Source organism: Protopterus annectens, chromosome 7.part0 (assembly GCF_019279795.1).
Source record: "Protopterus annectens isolate FY-2018-M chromosome 7.part0, PAN1.0, whole genome shotgun sequence".
Classification (NCBI taxonomy): domain Eukaryota; kingdom Metazoa; phylum Chordata; order Ceratodontiformes; family Protopteridae; genus Protopterus; species Protopterus annectens.
In genome coordinates, this window is record NC_056739.1 from 1,929,434,921 (window position 1) to 1,929,447,664 (window position 12,744).

Sequence of the window (12,744 nt, forward strand, 5' to 3'; positions counted from 1 at the left end):
AGTACCTTAACATTCTACCTCCCCTTAACTTGTGCAACCCCCCCCCCAAAAAAAAAAACAATATAAGTGAGAAAACTCAAAATATATTTTATTATAATCTGTGGCATATCCGCTTCAAACTTTTAAGGAAATATAAAACTTCTTGATATAAATCTAAATGAAAGCTATTAAAACAGAAATATAACAGAAGATTACCTTAAAGTAACACATCAAAACTGCTCTCAAACACATTAAGCCGTAATATAAGAAATGTGTTTAAATATTAAGAATCAGTCAATTAAATATTGCCACCCCACTTGTGTTAAATCATTTCAGATAAAAATTATTTAACTGATTTAACCAATTATAATTTTTAGAGTTGTGTCAATGGTAAATAGGTAGCACACTTGCCTTTGATGCAGAAGGCTGTGGGTAGACAGACTACTGACACTGCCATGCACCATAAGGAGGGTGCTGCATTTCTGAGTGCACTGTTCTTTGTATGAAATGTGTCCAGACTAAGGCCTCCATCTGCTTGAGTTGGTAGTAGCTGAACTGGATGTTAAACATTCCAGAATAATTATCCAAAAGTATAGGGGAAGTTACAGATGTCCAGGCTGAATTTCGGCTAATAGTATAAATACCACCACAGGTTTCTCCTGAAAAGAAGCTACTAGCATAGTGGGACTAACCAGGGTCAACAAGGATAAATAAATAAATAAATAAATAAATAAATAAATAAAACTGTTAAATCAGTCACTACGTTTGTGGTAGGTATGAAGAAAGTGATATACCTAGCTATAACTCATGTTGACATGCAGAGACTCTGTAAACTCCACAAAGTTATGAAACTATGGAGTTGTAAGACAGAGACCTTAAAAAAAGCTTCATATACCAATTTCATCACATTATAATTTGTAAGAGGATACTTTAACACATTATTAAACCCAAACATAATAACACACACAAAAAAGCAATTTACAAAAATAGAGTTTTATGTCACATTTTATCAGTAGTATTTTGGAGGCATCATGCAGTAATACAGTCATCTGAAAGCACAATTCCCAGAAAAGTGTTATTGAAAGTGCTTAGTATCTTCACCTTACACAGCTACTTTGGCATACAGTTCATAACTGAAATCTTCAGCAGCTGGATCAGTCTATTCAAAGAAGCACTATTTTCTTCTTGTACTCTACATTTTCTGATCAGAAAATGCTTCACTTTACCCATGAATGGTCAGTAGAGTGTATCTCCTTTTTGGACGTGACAGTACATAAGACCTTGGGAGGGCTTTACACAAAACAGTTTGTAAAACCATGTAAAACCAATAATTCAGTACACTCTGGTTGGTATATTGTGTGTGCAAGAGACCAGATGGAAGGGGAGTAAGGCTAGGTGTATCGGAGGTGGGTTCAAATTGTTTTATCATGGTGTGGATGGGAGGAGAAATAGCGTAGGAGTTATCCTGAAGGAACAGTATGCTAAGAGTGTTTTGGAGGTGAAAAGAGTGTCAGATAGAGTGATGTTTATGAAGCTGGAAATTGATGGTGTAATGATGAATGTTGTTAGTGCATATGCTCCACAAGTTGGGTGTGTGATGGATGAGAAAGCAAAATTTTGGAGTGAGTTGGATGAAGTGGTGATGACTGTACCCAAGGGTGAGAGAGTGGTGATTGTTGCAGATTTCCATGGGCATGTTGGCGAAGGGAACAGAGGGGATGAGGAAGTGATGGGTAGGTATGGTGTTAAGCAAAGGAATGCAGTAGGTCAGATGGTAGTGGATTTTGCGTAAAGGATGGACATGGCTGTGGTGAATATGTATTTTAACAAGAGGGAGGAGCATAGGATGACATACAAGATTGAAGGAAGATGCACACAGGTGGATTATATCTTATGTAGAAGGGCCAGTCTGAAGGAGACTGGAGGCTGTAAAGTGGTGGCAGGGGAAAGTGTAGTTAGGCAGCATAGGATGGTGGTTTGTAGGATGACATTGGTGATCAAGAAGAGGAGGAGGAGTGTGAGGGCAGCACCAAGGATCAAATGGTGGAAATTGAAAAAGTAATTGTGAGGTGGAGTTCAGGGAAGAGTTAAGACCGGCACTGGGTGGCAGTGAAGAGTTACTAAATAGCTGGGTAACTACAGCAGAGCTAGTAATGGAGATGGCTAGAAAGGTGCTTGGTGTGACATCTGGAAAGAGGAAGGAGGACAAGAAGACCTGGTGGTGGAGTGAGGCAGTACAGGAGAGTATACAGAGAAAGAAGTTGGTGAAGAAGAAGTGGGATTGTCAGACAGATGAAGAAAGTAGACAGGAGTATAAGGAGATTAGGTGCATGGCAAAGAGAGAGGTGGCGAAGGCTAGGGATAAAGCGTATGAAGAGTTGTATGAAAAGCTGGACACTAAGGAGGGAGAAAAGGACCTGTCTAGACAGAGGGACCAAACTAGTAAAGATGTGCAGCAGGTAAGGGTGATAAAGGATAATGAGGGAAACATACTCACAAGTGAGGAGAGTGTGTTGAGCAGATGGAAAGAGTACTTTGAGGGGCTGATGAATGAAGAGAATGAGAGGGAGAGAAGGTTGGATGATGTGCGGATAGTGAATCATGAAGTGCAGTGGATTAGCAAGGAGGAAGTAAGGATAGCTATGAAGAGGATGAAGAATGGAAAGGCTGTTGGTCCAGATGACATACCCGTGGAAGCATGGAGGTGTTTAGGTGAAATGGCAGTGGAGTTTTTAACTAGATTGTTTAATGAAATCTTGGAAAATGAGAGGATGCCTGAGGAATGGAGAAAAAGTGTTTTGGTACTGATTTTTATGAATAAGGATGATGTGCAGAGCTGTAGTAACTACAGAGGGATTAAACTGATCAGTCACAGTATGAAGTTATGGGAAAGAGTAGTGGAAGCTAGGTTAAGAAGGGAGGTGATGATTAGTTATCAGCAGTATGGTTTTATGCCAGGAAAGAGCACTACAGATGCAATGTTTGCTCTGAGAGTGTTGATGGAGAAGTACAGAGAAGGTCAGAACGAGTTGCATTGTGTCTTTGTGGACTTAGAGAAAGCATATGACAGGGTGCCTACAGAGGAGCTGTGGTATTGTATGAGGAAGTCGGGAGTGTCAGAGAAGTATGTAAGAGTGGTACAGGATATTTACAATGGTAGTGTGACAGCAGTGAGGTCTGCGGTGGGAGTGATGGATGTGTTTAAGGTGGAGGTGGGATTACATCAAGGATCAGCTCTGAGCCCTTTTTTATTTGCAATGGTGATGGACAGGTTGACAGACGAGATCAGACAGGAGTCCCTGTGGACTATGTTGTTTGCAGATGACATTGTGATCTGTAGTAAGAATAGGGAACATGTGGAGGAGACCCTGGAGAGGTGGAGATATGCTGTAGAGAGAAGAGGAATGAAGGTCAGCAGGACTAAGACAGAATATATATGTGTGTGAATGAGAGGGAGGATAGAGGAATGGTGAGGATGCAGGGAGTAGAGGTTGTGAAGGTGGTTGAGGTTAAATATTTGTGATCAACAATTCAGAGTAATGGTGAGTGTGGAAGAGAGGTGAAAAAGAGAGTACAGGCAGGATGGAGTGGGTGAAGAAGAGTATCAGGAGTGATTTGTGACAGACAAGTACCAGTAAGTGAAAGGAAAGGTCTACAAGGGGGTAGTGAGACCAGCTATGTTATATGGGTTGGAGACAGTGGCACTGACAAAAAGGCAGTAGTCAGAGCTGGACGTGGCAGAGTTAAAGATGTTAAGTTTTGCACTGGGTGCGATGAGGGTGGACAGGATTAGGAATAAGTACATTAGAGGGTCAGCCCAGGTTGGAAGGTTTGGAGACAAAGCCAGAGAGGCAAGATTATGTTGGTTTAGACATGTGCTGAGGAGGGATGCAGAGTATATTGGGAAAAAGATGCTAAGGGTGAAGCTGCCAGGTAACAGGAAAAGAGGGAGGCCTAAGATAAGGTTTATGGATGTGGTGAGAGGGGACATGCAGGTGGTTGGTGTGACAGAGCAAGATGCAGAGGACAGGAAGAAATGGAAACACTTGATCCACTGTGGTGGCCCCTAACAGAAGCAGCCGAAAGAAGAAGAGTACACTCTCTATGTATGCATCCTAAGCATGTTAAAAAGAATGTCCTTAAGGGACAGCTCTTTAAGATGGTCCGGTTGAGTACGAAAGATAGTGATATGTATGACTCATTTGAGACTCTCACCTCCAACCTCTTGAGTAGAGGGTATGATAGTTCAGAAGTGGCAAGTGCACAGAATGATGCAATCATGTTGAGAGGTACCCGCTCTAGACCATATTTTAATGAACAGGCCAGGCAGTCTATCTCTTCAGCCACAAAGTCTAAATAGCCAACATGAATGAATCTTACATACTCCAAAGATTCAGGTTCCATTTATGGGATCATTAGAAAACATTGGAGATTGTCTCAGATGAGAAATGTAAAGGTTTACTGGGAGATGCTCCCTCTTTTTGTTTTAAGAATTGTCCCTCATTGAGAAAGATTTTGTGTTACAAGCCTTTAACCAATAGAAGGATTAATGGAGTAAATGACAGGATAGGTACATATCCTTGCCACCACTGTAATGCGTGCAGGTTTATAGACACTGATGACCAGTTTGTACACCCAGACATGGGATGTGCTTATGACATTAGACACTATGCTGATTGCAACAGGCAGAATGTTGTGTATTGTGCATCCTGTGTGGACTGCAAAAGTTTCTATATTGGGAAGACGAACTGGAGTCTAAGGGATCGGATAAGAGAACATGTCTATAGCATAACGAAGGGTTATGACAGAAATGCATTATCAAAACATGTAAAGACAGCAGGGTTAAGTCATTGGTTTAAATTTATGGTATTGGAATTATACACACCAAACTTAAGAGGAGGTGATGTTAGAACTAAAACCGAATGTGTGGAAATAAAGTGGATGCATTTGTTCAGAGCCAATGAAGGCAAGGGGTTAAATGAAATTATCCCTTTTAAGCCAATTCTAAAGTCACATGACTGCAGGCATTAAGCTATAAATTCAATCTGGTGTGGTGTTTTGTATTGGATCTAATGAAGTACCTTTGTGTATGAAAGTGCTTATCCTGTTTTAACAGTCTTTTGTTTTATATATTTTAATTAAAAGTGTTTGTACTGCTCTGCCTAGCCAGCTTTTTTCTTTTATTTCAATATTTTCTGATCAGATTCTGAGTAGTACACAGCAGGCATTTGCAGGATTGGTCATTTCAAATGAAAAGTAAAACATATAGTAGAAAATAATCTTTTTTTTCTGATTGTACAGAAGCATGAAAACCTCCAAAAGTTTGATAACATACCCTAAAATGCTTTAGCATTCATTTCCTTTTCATAATAATTATTGACAGTTTCTGCATAAAGCATGCTACAGAAAAGAAAATCAATCGAAATTCCCAGAAAAAAATATATGTATACACACACATATATAAAACACAATATTATGTATTCCATTACTATTGAAACAACTCAAGTAATCCTGCTTAAAATATTTTCTTTACTAATATTATGGAAACAAATACCCACTAGTACTTTAGTATATTAAAGCTGAACATTAGAAAACTGTTTTTAGGAATGTCTAATGCACTTTATATTCTACCTCAGCATACAGTTTATACTAAAGCAAAAAATCTTGAATAACTGAGGTGGTGTATTATGAGTATTTATACAAGCACTAGCTTCATACATTGAAGAATATATATACTAGTACAAGTGAAATTTTACAATAGAAAAAGAAAGTGAAGGCATTAGAGACTGTACCATTGGAGTGTTTCTATCAGAAAACAAATTTATAAGGATATTACCTTCAGATTATTTATAGCAAAAATAGTTTTAGGAGGGATAAGCAACAAAACACCTTTACTGAATTATCACTTAAGGCATAGGTGATCATACATTTATATTAAAGAAAACAAACCATATTAACATGTACCAGGTTCAGACATGATGCATCACGTGTATTGTTTTATATATGTAACTATCAGCACTCCAAGATTACATAAATTGCTCAGTTTCTGCCTCCCCTTAAACATCATGCCTCCAAAACATTATTCTGTACGAACTGTCCAACTTTAATTTTTTCTCTTATTTTCTCTTTAGCAGGCACAAGACAAGCGTACACTGCAAAGTCCAACAAGGTTTAATAGCTGAGTAAAACAAGCTTACAGCAATCAGTAGTCCGGTGTACACTCCGGTAACTGCCAAGCAATAAAAAGTTAAAAACGATCTGGCTGCACAGAATCCAAGTCACAAAGTGTAAAGCGCGTTTCGTTAGGTAACACTTTTCCTAACTTCTCCAGACAATAGTTCTCAGAAAGAAAAAACAAGTTTAAGCACTATCCTACTGACTCATACTTGTTAATACAGATACTCTCTTATTTTCTCTTTAGCACTTTGCACCTCTTTTTCTCCTGTGAGATTCCCCTTATTCTGCAATACTTTAACTTTTGTCATCTCCTCTAAATATTTCCTGTTACTTCTTAACTGTGGGCCGGATTCAAGAAACCTCCGTGTAAGACTTAATATGTCTTACGCGGAGGCTGCAGTTGAACGGTATGACGTCAGCGTGCCATGAATATTCATGAGGGCACGCTGACTCATCCATAACTCTTACACGGACTGAGTAGGCAAGCAGGGGGCGTGTCCGACTGCCGAGCAGTCTAAAAGTCCACGCCCCTGCAAGGTTTTAAAAAGCATAATGTCAACAGACAAGAGCGAGTCCGCTCAAATGTACTTGCACCCAACACCACACTCCCTGACACTGTAAACCCCCATCAGAGTTATAAAATGGAAAAAATTTTATTTTATAGCTGCCCGTATTTGCGCTTGTTTGCGCGGGTGTGCCCATTGCTTAACCACAGTTAGCAATTGTGACATTGAAGAGCATATAAGAACTACTTATGCAAATTAATCCAAATAGCAATAGCGTAATGGTAGAGTGTATGCACAAAGAGAAGGCATTCACGGTTCGAGTCCCACCACTCCCCTTCTTATTTATGTTTTAAATCAGTAATTGAAATAATACCAGACAAATATGATTAAAATTTCATTAAAAGCAGTGACATGGCCAATGTATCAGCGAACAAAATATATATTTTTAAAAGACCCAGATATATAATAGCCTGCCGTTAAGCAACGTTTTACACAGCTAAACACAGGTGCCCATAGTTTAATAGCACTATACCCATCTAAGCAGAGGTGCCCATAGTTTAATAGCGCTTTATGCAGCTAAACAGAGTTGCCATAGTTTAATAGCACTTCACCCAGCTAAACAGAGCTGCCCATAGTGTAATAACGCTTATAGAGTTGCCCAACATTTAAAAACGCTTTACCCAGCACAATGTGTTTGCGCGGATGTGCGCGCCGCACCAACCAGGGCACCGTAGGGCACAGGGGAGCAACGTAGAGCTAGGTTGCTTAAATGCAGCCACACCCCCTAGCTTGTCTAGACAGTATTAAAATAAAAGAATGACAAGGTTTGAACCCAGGACCCTCTGCATCATAATCAAAGTACAGAACCACTAAGCCATGACAACATAGGGAAAACAGCCACTATTAACATACATAAACTTAGGAATGGCAGTCTAACCATTACTAAGCAGGTTTGCAGTCAGCCGAGAATTTTACAAAATGGCCAATCACAAAAAAGTGCGGGAAATGTGGCATATTTAAGCCCCACAGGTGGGAATACATGCCATAACTGATTGTAGCTCACATCTGCGGTCAGAATGTCTGGTGTTGGAGAGGGAGTGCGCTTCCGAGCACAGAGATGGGGCACCGAGGAGTCCAAATACATGGTTTGGCTCCTAGTTCACCGTCACGAGGCAAGACTCCTGCAGGGCCAGTTGCAAGGGACGGATTACAAGGCAGAGGCTTGGAACCGGTTAGCTCGTGACCTCACCAGTGCCACAGGCGTTCCGCGGACTGGTGAGCAGGTCCGGCACCACCATGTGGACCTGAAGAGATGAAAGGAGGACCGCCTGAACCAGTGGATACAGGAGGCCCATGGGATGCTGAGTATGTAGCCATGGAATGTAGCATGTAAGGATTTAAAATGGAGTATGTATAACGGATAGGAATGTCTCAATATCCCTTATTTACTTTACAGCTGCAGGTGACCGTGTTACGAATCAGCAAGCCTATGAAGATAGGCTGCTAAGGCTGCGCCACCAGGCAGGTTAGTGATTATTCTGCATGTATTGTTATATAAAATATGGGAGAGAGCATGAAAGAAAGTGTTGTAGTCCAATAATACAGCCATAAAATGGACTGAATAAGTCCTATGCGTGTACTGTCAGATAGAAACGTTAGAGAGGCAGAAAAAGACTGTAGTAACCCATTAAGAAAGGTAACAAATGTCTGGAATAATATCTCTGCAGGCTGAGTGAGCCTGAAAAAAGAGTGTAATAACCTATTAATAAAGGTATAATATGTCGTGAACATGTCTGCCATATATACTGTTAAAACAAATAAAGGAGTGAACCTGTGGAAAAGTGTGTAATGTCATTAATAATGGTCTAAAACCCAGAGTGTGTCTGTTTCATATGAAATGTTGTTGTACCCTTGCATTATACAAATAGTAATGTGTTAGAAAGTGCTGGCAACCCAGAGTTCTGCAGTCCCATCTAAAGTGGGTGATGAAAGTGCTAGTAGCTGTGAAGTAAATATACAGTCCTCAACAGTCAGTTACTGGCTGGCATGCATAAGTAAATCTGGCACACGAGTAGCATGCTAATATTTTCCCCAGAAATGTAAGTGTGCTTCAATAAATGCAGGGTTCTGTACAATTTAAAGTGAAAATGTCATGTGAAAACATTCAGATATGTAGATAAAGAAATATAAATGCAACCATGAAATATGTAGCAGTAACATCTGCATCCTGGACAGTTAGTATGCGAGATATATGTCAAGTATAGATTGAACTAGCCAAACCCACTACACAACCTAATGCATGGTGGCAAGTGTAATAATACATGTAGGGAATATACACCTGCAGTCACTAGGAATGTAGTGTAGAGTAAAACTGTTTATAAGATGTTAACAGAAGTTTTTTCTACACCCTACTGTTTGTGCATAAACTATGCAATTCCACACCTTAGTGGGTATGTGTAAGCTTAAATATTTATTGAGATATATGTGCAATTGTTCTATAAATATTTGCACTCATGTTGATGCATGTGCCCTGTTCAAACACCACGTTCATGATGGCCTGTTGCTACCTATCATCCCTGCATGCATTTGGAATAACCACTGTTGTTCAATATATGCATGTGTTATGTTTGCTGTTCAACTGTTGGAACTGTGGTGTGTTGGGTTAATGGGAATATTACTGCATGCTGTTACAACTAATCTGGAATGCTGTTGTTTATGTTGTAATGAAACACACCTAATCACAGAACGTATGGGAAGGCCGGTCCCAGCGGACCCACCTGTCCCTCCTCAGTTGAGGAGTGCACCTGGCACCAGTGGCTCTGGTGCCCAGCCCAGACTCCCCTCCTCCATTGGTCCTGTGCCACCTTCGGGTGGAAGCGCTGCAGGGGATGGGGCTCGTCCCCCCTGTTCTAGCATGGGCGGAGAAGAGCCACTCGTCACCCTTCGAAGGGTCCGGGTTGTGGTGCGTAGGGGGATCCAGCGTTCAGGTGCTGATCCCCTACACCAGCTTGAGGCGAGAGAGGCATTCTCACGGGTGAGCCTGCCCGTCCTACTCAGCCCCCAGCACAGCCACCCCCGGGGCTGTAAAGGTGCAGTGGTGACTGCCCATGGGTGGGGATCTCAGTTCTACTGTTACCATCTGTGGGCTCATGGGCTTGCGATTTCCAAACAACCTTCCCCGTCAATTTTGTTCACCCACCCCATGTGTCAGATTCCACCCCTGTATGCGTCTTGTTTGTCTTGTCTGTTTACCTCCCCAACCTTCCTCTTCAAATATACCTACTTCCCCTACCTCACTTACCACTCTCACCTGAAAAAAAAAAAAAAAAAAAAGGGCAATCTGTACCCGAAAAAAAATTACGCCCCATACATAGCTTCCCATTTTGCACACATGTCCATAGGACATATACACCGATAATTCTAATTGGCAGGGCAACAAACTATGTTGTCCTCACCCCTCTCTCAGGGGTGGAAGGTCTCAAAACTCACTCCAAATTTTCAACATATGCACAGCTGTTGCTGTTAAAGAAATTGGCAGCTATGGGCCTTCCCTACACAGTTCCTGCACATCCTGAGCTTGTTTTCCTACTGTCTTTCCCTCTCTGTGACCCCTTTTTCACCACTTTCCTATCTCCCCATTTTCTTTTCTTTAAAAGAAATTAGCGGGGGGGTTAGCGAGGGTGAGCACTGTTAAGCAGTAGTAAGTGAGGGTGCACTTAGCTAAGTGTCACGCAAACCCACGCAAACCTGCTTACAACTGCTTAAAAGTGCCTTAGTCACTCTGTATGACAGGGCCCTTGTATTGCTCAGCAGCAAAATAAAAATACCCTTGTCAGTCTCGAACCCGGGACCTTGGACTCACCAGTCTGCATGAAGTACCACTAAACCACAGCAGATATACAATAACTTAGTGCTGAAAGCAATTTAATATGCATTACCATGAGTGAATGTAAAGGGAAAATAGGAATGGCATAACACAAATCTTGTTCTGTGGGCCTTAACCAGCAGGTGTTGTTGAATTGCACGACATGACTGTGAAAATAGAATCAGCCATGCTAGTAGGGAATAAGGTTACAGTAGCAGCTTACAAACCCCACACAGTATCAGAGCAGGATACACACTGGCATATTAGCATAGGTCACAGGCTAGACCTCCCAACAGTGACTGCTCTAAAGTGGTGACCATGATTAGTAAACAAACGTTAGCTGTGCCCCTCTGACTCCCTGTGAAATGTACTAACAATAGGCAGAAAGGTGTTGAATCTCACTTCATAACAAATGTCAATAAGTGAGAGTAGACACCGCTTGCAAGTCAGAAAAGGTGTAGTAATAGAAATGTTCTGAATCACCCAAAGTCTGAACTGAAAAATGTCAGAATTATATCACAGGTGTATCCCAGTTATATGTACCTTTCCCTGAAGCTGTTCAAAAATATATATGTGAGAGTATCTGAGGCCTGGAAGAGTCAGAAACACACAGGCATATCAGCTTGTCTGCTGTTACACACTCTGCAAATAGCTGTAGAATGAATTCCAAAGCATGCCCTTATGTAGAAGTACAACACAGAAATAGCAAAAGATGTAGCCATGTACTGCTAGCAACCACCTGTGACAATGCCATTGTTCAGGTGCTGAAAAGACTGCTGTGGTGCACAGTCAAAGAATACTAGGCTGACCTCTGTCTACCATCTGGATATGTCCACAGGTGGGAGCTACTCAGACAGACTACAAGCCTTCATAGACTTACAGGTACACAGCAACTCTGCATGTTCAGCAAGACAAACATCACACGATAATAAATAATGCACACTGCAGTTCTGCACCCCTACCCAAAGGTACTATATACCCGTGTAGTCAGGCACAACCATGGGTGTAGGTAGGCATACACAGTATAGAAATATGTCCAGTCGTCCTGAGCAGACTGTGCTAATGCCAACACAAACCACAAACTGTTCAGATGGGAGTAATGTACTAATGACAGTATAGCTGTTCACAAACAGTGCATGTGCCTGATATTCATAATTGGTAGTACAACATACTTAGATGTCCTTACCACTCCCTCAGGGGTGGAAAGTTTCAAATATCCCACCTAATGTATTGCATATGCACAGCTATTGCTGGTAAAGAAATGGGCAGCTATGGAACTTCTCCACACCCATCTTGTACATCCCAAGCTAGTTTCCCTAGTGTCTTCCCCTCTTTGAGCACCCTTTATCACCACATTCCTATCTCCCAATTTACTTTTCTGTCAAAGACATGAGCGCGGGGGTTAGCGGGAGTGAGCACTTGTAAACAGTAGTAAGCGGGTTTGCACCAGTGTGCACTTGTGTGCACCTAGCTTAGCATTGCTAACATATGATAAGCTCCGCCAGGCTTAGCTTACTATTGCTAACATAAAATGAGCTAAGCTAAGCTTAGTATTGCTAAAATACAATAAGCTAAGCTAAGCATTGCTTAGCATCGCTAAGCATCGCGCAAACCCGCGCCAACTCGCTTACAACTGCTTAAAAGTGCCTTTGTCACTCTGTATGACAAGGCCCTTGTATTGCTCAGCAGCAAAATAAAATACCCTTGTCAGTTTCAAACCCCACATTTTAGACTCACCAGTCTGCATGATGTACCACTAAGCCACAGAATATATACAATAACTTGGTGCTGAAAGAAATATAGCATGCATTACAAGGAGTGCATGTAAAGGGAAAATAGGAAAGCCATAGGAATACATTGCAATAAAGAAATATGACATGCATTACAAGGACTGAATGCAAAGGGAAAATAGGAAAGTCATAGGAATACATTGCAATAAAGAAATATAACATGCATTACAAGGACTGAATATAAAGGGAAAATAGGAAAGTCATAGGAATACATTGCAATAACTACTGTTGTATGCCAGTTAATTCCCTAATTCCAAAAGAAAGTACACACTCCCATGTATCCAGTGTTAGCATTAGGAGGTGTGAGTAAACTTACACACTGAGAAGAGTGTACTTGAAGAAGCAACAGTCAGGTTTGAGTACAACATGCATTTCACTGGCTAAAACCCATCTTCAGATATGAGACATATACCAACCTTCTGACTGA

At 41.2% G+C, this 12,744-nt stretch overlaps 1 protein-coding gene across 1 annotated transcript in view; it reads right to left on the reverse strand.

The window, feature by feature from the left end:
• The window catches only part of ST8SIA2 (ST8 alpha-N-acetyl-neuraminide alpha-2,8-sialyltransferase 2), a 1,698,605-nt gene that overhangs the window by 589,480 nt on the left and 1,096,381 nt on the right, over positions 1 to 12,744 (reverse strand). The gene's annotated exons all lie outside the window — the stretch shown is intronic.